Below are 8501 nucleotides of genomic sequence, written 5' to 3' on the forward strand. Positions count from 1 at the left end.
AAATTTAATAAGAATAACACTTTTGTAATAAAAAAATCCTTTATGCATCTTTCTATGCATAAAAATCAAATTTAATAATTAATATCAGTGATATCCATGCATATTCATAGGTGAATATGTACATGGAGTAATTAGAATATTTCTTTTAGATGCAAAACTGGTGGGAATTACTTATTTGGAATAACATAAAAAATAAACTTTCTTTTTCACAAAATTCTAGAAAATTTTGCCATAACATCCTTTATATGGCTGACCATTTCTTATTTTTATCTTTCTTTACTTAACTTAATTAACCCAATTTAGAATTATAGAACTCTAATCTACACAATTCTATAAAACAATAAGAAGAGTTTAATTAATCACTTAGTTAATCTTTCTAGGATTAAGAAAGATTGGAATGTAAAGAAGAGAAGGGGGTGGCCTTTTTATCAAAGGCATAGTATTTGAATTTAATTCAATCATTTGTAAAACATAAAAATCAAGAAAACCATAGATTTTTCATTAAAATTCATAAATAAAGTAAGAAACTTAGCTTACATGGAACTTGTAAGCTCTCCTTTGACTTGAAGGATTGAGGGTTCTACTCTTGTTTGAAGCAATAGTGGCCACCAATTCACTTTGGAGAGGATTAGGCCAAAAACAATTGAATTATTAAGAAATTCAATATAGATGGCTCAAGACAGGAGTAGAGTAACAGTGCATAAACACCATTAAGCTTTACAAAGAGGGAGGCTTCTATTTATAGGAAAAAGTGAGCCTCTAACCAAGCAAACTGATTCTAGAATTTTCCAGATCAGTTTGGTCAATTTTTGACTATTTTTGGGTCAGTTTAGCTTACTTTTTGGATCTAGATTTGAAACAGGAGAGAGGAGAGATGAAAATATCTCATTTTATCGATTAAAAATTGGGGGTAATGATGAGAAAAAGGTTCCTACTTCATGAGGGGAGATCCCCACATTGAGGTGTCAAATTTTAGTTTTTTAATTCTTTTCTTTGGTCCTTAGTCCACTCTTCATCTTATGTGAGCATTTACTCATTTTTTTTGGGGGGGTTTCTTTTATTCTTCAATTTATCTCCTCCCTACATTTGGATTAATCTCATTGGCCTTTCAAATCTTTGTTTGGACCTTAATCCAAAATTTTCTAAAAACAGGGGCCCTTAGGCTAAGGTCTTTTGTGCACATTATAATTTATTTCTAATGCACCTTAGGAATTTCTTTTTAAACTTTTGTTTCGGGAGAATTTATTTTAATAAGAAGGGATATTATTCCATCCAAAGATATCTAAAAATTGAGTTACCTGTCTCTAGAACATTTTCTCTCTCTAGGCCAAAACAGGTAGAAACAAGATTTTTTATTATTCTGAAAAGGGGATTGATTATAGGGGAAGAAACTGGGCATCTTGAGGGGCTGGGGAAGAATCTTACAAAAGAAAAAAAAAACTTATAAAATATAGATTCACAAGAAAATAGCATTCTAATGATAATATCAATACAAAAGCATTACCTGCATATTTTCATCCAATTGTAATTGTTTGTCAGTCCACAAGTTCATGGTATTATCAGCTTTGTCTTCCTTCTTTCTCTTTCATGCCACTTTAAAGTTCTCTCTCTAGAAGACTTTATAGATTCTCCAATTGAAAAGCTACATTCTATCTCTCATCTTCCTCTAATTTGTTTCACTAAAGATCATTAAGTCAAGGTTTGGGATGGAATCTAAATCATAAATGTATAGTCATACTAGCCTTTTCTCTTTTCTTCAAAAAACATATGAGACTAAAGGCATAATTAGCACCATTATTCTCATCTCAAAGATTCTAAATTTTTAATCAAGACTCTCCTTAAGGTCCAAAATCCTTAATTTATCTTTATCTAATTCTATCTAGCCTTCTAAATTTAGACTAAACATATACAAGCATAAATTACCTTTCTCTCTCTAGATTTCTACTCAACCTCTAATGTTGGACTCTTGTGCATTTTAAATCAAGTCTTATTTGGGCAAAAAGCTTACTCCTAGGCTTAGACAAAAATTAGCACTCAAAAAGCATGAATTTGGACTAAACATGGCCAAATTGGGATAATGTTCTATCTCTAAAATTTTCTTTTGGAGTCTATTTATACATAACTCAATAAGTTCTGATTTCTCAAGGTTTTACCCTGAAATTTGTTTAACAATTATTACTAATTATCTACATCATAAATTGATAACTAAATTAATAATCTCATCCTTCACATGAAACATCGAGAAACGTTTTCCATGTTCAAAAATCATCCTTACTAGGCCTAAGGGTTCCTAGTTATCCCATAAAAAACTCCAAACTGGTAAAATTGACCAGTTTGCTATTTTTTTGGCAATTCTTAGCTTAATAAAATTTATCATAAGGTCCAACTTTTGGTTTGGGCAAGAAATATAAGAAACTTTTGCTTTGGACCCTAATTTGATACAAATTTCAACTTCCCATGCACATAAGGCTATACTTGACCAATTTAAAATTAAAAGCATGAGTACTAGTTATGTGCACATGTTTGTGAGATTATTTTTGAATAACTGAGGCTTGGATATGGTTGAAGTATGTGGGGATATTTCTAGGGATTGGTGAAGTCCATTTTCCTTTAAAGTTACACTTTTGGAGCCTTGAATAGGTAATGTAAGCATGTGTGGAGCTTTCTATAAGGATTGGTGATGTCCCTTATCCTCCACAAGTCCACCTTTAGCTTCGCTTAGAGTCTTGAATAGGTACTATATGTACCACTTACAAAGTATTAGACCAATTATAAAGTATAAAATATTGAGACTTTTGTAGAGTACTATGATGCAATTTTGAAAATGGATGGAAGTACTCAAAGGTGAAAAAATTGGATGGAAGTACTCGAAGATAACAAAATTTGGGGTACACAATACTTTGAATACTTTGAAGAGGTTGGGTACTTTAACATGTGGTGATGATTAGGAATTGATGAGAGCTTGTATAAGAGTTGATGAGGCCAACACTCTTGCATCAAGGAGGAATCTCATGCTTGGAAGAGGAGAGGGAGGAGAGCTTTCTTATATAGCCTAGCCTCAGGCAAGCTTTTTCACCTATTTTGGCTCCAACTATGCATAACTCCCTAAGATGATAGGCTTTTATTTTTTTCTACAGCTATTTCTTAAGATGTCTTCCTTTACACTTAGATTTTTAAAGATGCATTCCTCTATTCTTAAGGCAAAATAAATTATCATGGAAAAATCATGAAAACATCGTTTAGAATTAACTAAACAGAAATATCTACTAATACGAGGTATTATTGTATTATATGCGAATAACTTGCATCTATCTAATGTCAGCACAAGAAAATGTACTTCAACATTAAATAACCCTTGAAAATATTAAATTCTCAAGAAAAAGAATTATCATGATTTTTTTCTTAATTTTTCCTAATTTTATAGGGCCTCAAAATACGATAATTTTGATTCCACCAAACCTATCTTACGGCATTCCAAACCTATATTTTTCCAAAAAAAAAATTAGCAATTAGATTTGCCAAAATACCATTGATATTTTTTTAAAAATATCAATTTCTAGAATTTTTAAAAATAATTTCTAGAATATTCCTAATTTTTCATGAGAATCCCATCGTTCATGAAATTTCCAATTCGGCCTAACAATTCTCAAATCCAATGAAAAGTTACAATTTTAATGGATTTTCTAATTTTTTGGGTCAAAAAGTATATTTTTAAAGGAATTTGAATGGTCACGGGTGCCCAAATGGACACACTACATGCCAAACAACAACCCCACATTTTTTTGAAATTTAAAATAACCTTTGTCTAATTCTCCACTAATTTTCAAGATTTTTTAAAAAAAACTGATTTACCTCGAACCTATTTAGAATACGAACGGTCAAAAAATTTCCGAATCCCAACGGTTTTCCCGGAATACGGAAAGCCAACAGTTTTGGGAAAATGAAAAGACAAAAAAAATCAAAATGTGAAAGGTCAAATGTTTCCGGAATCCGAAAGGAAAAGATTTTCCAGAATTCGAAAAGCCAAAAGGTTTCAGGAAAGCGGAAAGCCAAAAGGTTTCCCAGGAGATGAAAAGCCAAAAGGTTTCCCAGAAGATGAAAAGCCAAAAGTTTTTAAGAGAAAAAATTTTAGAAATTTCCAGAGATTTTTTTTTTAGATTTCAAATTTTCTCCCTTTTTAGGCTTTTTCTCCAAGATTTTTTAAAAAAGATTTCAAAAGGTTTTTTGTGAATAAAAAAACTCATTTTTTAAAAATAATAATAATAATAAAACAACCTTAATAAAGCTTAATTAAAAGCTTATGATTTTTTTGGGGGGGGGATGTTTTTCCACCGGCGAGCTGCCCCCCGGCCCGGTTTGTGCACAGAAATGAGAGAGAGGGTTCTCTCTCTTCTCTCTCCACTCTCCTCTCTCCTTCACTCCATTTCCATGGAACCTTATACCCCCTCTCCTTCTCTATTAGAGAGGAGGCTGATTAAGCTTTAATTAATCTTTTTAATTAGACTAAGCCTAATCATAATTAAATATTAATTATGATTATTTTAATTTAAAAATCCCTTTTAAGAGAAGTTCACACGGGCGGGAGGAAAATAGACGAGAAAAAATAGATTTGAGAGGCAGAGAGGGTCCCACGCACACGGGAGAGCATTTCATGCATCAACATGTTGCCCCCTACTGCATTTCAGTAGAAAATTGACAGAAATTTGATCACATACCTGTGGAAAAACTCGCAAAAATGTATAAAAAATACATTCTAACCATAAAAATGCTCCGAAATTTTCTAAAAAAATTAGGAAAAATTCCTTAAAATTCTAGAAATTTAGGGAATCCATTCTACCAAAAATATCCACAATAAAATATGTGGTATTTTTGTAAAAAATTCCATTAATGCTTATTTTAAACCATAAAAAATAGAAAAAAATAGCATTAAACTCACGGGTGTCCCCCGCAACGTCGATTCGTCCATTGAATAGTAGTAACACGCGTTCCAATCACCATATCGATGATCCACGTGTAAATCATCAACACAAATCAACAAAATAACATTTTTATTAGTAAATATTAAAATTTACTTCAAAAAATGCCAACAATTGCAATAAGAAAGAAAAATCAACAACATTTAACTAGAGATTGCTCTGATACCACTGTTAAAACCCTAAGATCTCTCTAGATAATTGTTATGCATAAACATGCATAAAATAGGCATAAACTCATCCAACCAACCATCCCCGAGCCCAAGGGATGCACACATGAATTATAAATGAAATACATCATACCTCTACCTTGATGTCCCATACCATTAAGAGGTATAATTCCAATCCAATAGCATGTAGCTATAGTGTGAAATGGTAGGTGAGTAGTTATGATCCTCTACACAAGAGAGCATAACATAACCTAGCCTCAAGCTAACATCAAGAGACCATAGCCTAAGCCTCAAGATAACATAGCCTTGGCCTCCAAGCCCCCAAGCCTCCCTTGAGTGTGCCCCATGTCCCTATTATATAGGAGGGCCCTCAAGTGACTCTTGACTCTCCATTTCCCATGTGTGACCCTTGCATGCCTGACCCTAACCTTAACCCTTAAGGTTAGTCCTAACCCATGCTCCACTAGAGCTTGTTCCCATCCTCCCATGCTCACAAGCCTAATGTGGGTTAGCCTCCTAGTATATGCACGCATAATGTGCATATAACATTTGGATTTTCTAAGATGCCTTCCTCTATACTTGGATTTTTTCTTATCCCCCTTCCCTCCTTTTTTGAGACTGCATGGCACCCCACTCTATTCCCCATCCCTCCTTTTTTGTTCATGGCATCCCATTCTTATCCTTTAGCTTGATGAACACTCTAACATAAAAAACTTACACTACAAGAGGCGGGGCCATTATCCATGCTTTTTTTGACGCTTTAAAACTAAGCTTAAAATCCCCTAAACATCTAAATACCCGTCGAAAAAAGCATCAAAATAGAAATGTCAAAATAAGCGTCGAAACAAGAGTCAAAAAAAGTAATTTTACCACGCATTTTTTGACGGTGTTTTCGACCACTATCTCGACTCATATTGCAACTACTATTTTGATGGTTATTTTGACTTCAATTGTTAGAAGATTTTCCCATGTGCTGGAATCGCTCGCGCCTTTCGGGCAAGGGGAGTTTTTTCGGGACCGATTTTGGAGGAACCGCCCAGGCCAGCCTCTCGTCTGGATATCTGCGAGACGAGCAAGGCCCCGAGTGTGGATCCGTGCCCCGTGCGGGAGGCCGACGCCGCTTCCGCCGTCGGAACCCCGGAGGGGGGATCTCACATTATGCATAAGCCTCATGCATAGCATAAGGCCTCATGTATAAGCTTTATGCATAATGCTTTATGCATAAGGCCTTATGCATAAGCTTTATGCATAAGCCTCATGCATAGCTTTATGCTGCATAATGAATGTTGAGGGATAATTTATGTATATGCTCTTATTAAAGTGTCCATGTGGGCTTTGTTATGTGTGTGTAGAAACATGTCTTGCACTCCAGATGAGACACCGGCCTACTCTCCATCCTTCTCTCCATATGCCATGTTGCCTAACCAATTGATGGATTTTTTAGCACAAGCCACGCCCAAGCAAAGAGTGATGGCACAAAAATATTTTGGGAGAGGGGAGGGCACTTTTCGGGGCACTTTTCCGCCGTACCATTGGGCACCACCACCGCTAACCCTAGTTCACCTGTAGAAATCCCACAAAGAGTTGCTAGAACCCCTCCCTCAGGTCGCTCGTCCACTCGCAGAGCACAACGCTTGAGTAGTGGAGGTGGAAGTGGTTGTTGTCCAAGTGGGGGCATGGACGTCCCCACATGAGAGTCCTTCCCCATCTAGCGCTAGAAGCACTCCACGCTCGCGCGATCATCCATGAGCTTTGCCACATTGTCTTTGCAAATGACTTTATGGTGGCCAAAGTTGGATAAAGACAAGAAAGATAGAGTCATAAATCAAATCAAAAATGAGTACAAGTCAACCGACAGTAGTGATGTCATCTCCATAAGGTGGATAAAGGACCACATGGTGGACGTCATGAAACATTGGCAGGGAAATGTGACTAGGATAGTGAAGGCAAGGGGTGGTACATGAGCACCGAGGATTGGAATGAGGAGAGGCAAAAGCATGCTCAAAATCCCTAACGCTACAAGCAACAAGAGGTTGCGGCGGCCAAAGCCCGAACGGAGAGCGTAGGAAGCTCTCACCTTGGAAGCGGCGGTTGGGACGCATTCCATGTCTACTTTGTATGTATCAACATTTATCTGGTATGTTTCATTTGATGTTATGTCTACTTTGTAAGTAGACATAAGTGTTGATACTTTGTAAGTATCAACGCTTATCTTGTTGTTTTGGTATTTTTAGAATCAAGTGGTTGGTCGGTCGGCAAAACGGGAGAAGAGGAGGACATTGCTCGCCGCCATAACACATACTTTCTTTTGGAGAAGCTTGAGCAAGAAGGTGCCAACCTCAATTGGGGGCACATTGTAGATATGGTAAGTGCAGTAGGCCTTAACCTTATGATTTGTATAATTTCTTTGCCTTGTCATGTTAGATCATTGTTTTGGTATACCAAAAAAAGCATCTTGTATGGTTTTCACAGGGACCAATGCCTGATCCTGAGTGAGGGCTCCGCATAGAGTGGCCTTGCCCATGTCTTTCGACTTGTACATACACATTTTGGTCAACTCACATCTTTGTTTGAGCTTGTATAGATTGTATGCAAATTTTGGCTTATCTAGTCAGAGCTTGATATGTAAATTTCACATCTTGCAATATAATTTGGCCATTGTTTGCACTTGTGTGAATTATTATAAGATTCCTCCCCAGCCTCTCAAGAAGTCCAGTATCTTTCCTTGTAATCAAATCCCTCTTCAGAAATATAAAAGACCTTGTTTCTACCTTTTTTGGCCTAGAGAGAGAAAATCTTCTAGAGAGAGGTGATTCAAATTTTAAAATTTTTGGATGGAAAAATATCTCATCTTATTAAAATAAATTCCCCCGAAACAAAAGTTCAAAAAGAATTTCAGAAGGTGCATTAGAAATAAATTATAATCTGTTCAAAAGGCCTTATCCTAAGGGTCTAAATTTTTTAAAAATTTTAAATTAAGGTTCCTATGGATCAATAAGATTAATGTAGGGAGGTGGTAAATTGAAGAAATAAAGAAAATCTCGCCAAAAATGAGTAAATACTCACATAAGATGAAGAGTGGACTAAGAACCAAAGGAAATACTAAAAGAATGAATTTTTGACACCTCAGAGTGGGGATTCCCCCTCAAGAAGTAGGCACCTTTTTCCCATCATTGCTTTTGAATTTTAAGTCAATAAAATTACATATTTCATTTCTCCTCTTTCCTAATTTAAAACTAGATCCAAAAAGTGAACTAAACTGAACCGAAAATGGTCAAAAATTGACCTAAAATTTGATCTGGAAAATTCTAGAATCAGTTTGCTTGGTTAGAAGCTCACTTTTTCCTATAAATAGAAG

The sequence above is a fragment of the Cibotium barometz genome, chromosome 30, assembly GCF_041138505.1.
Source record: "Cibotium barometz isolate CiBa-2024 chromosome 30, ASM4113850v1, whole genome shotgun sequence".
NCBI classification, from domain to species: Eukaryota; Viridiplantae; Streptophyta; class Polypodiopsida; order Cyatheales; family Cibotiaceae; genus Cibotium; species Cibotium barometz.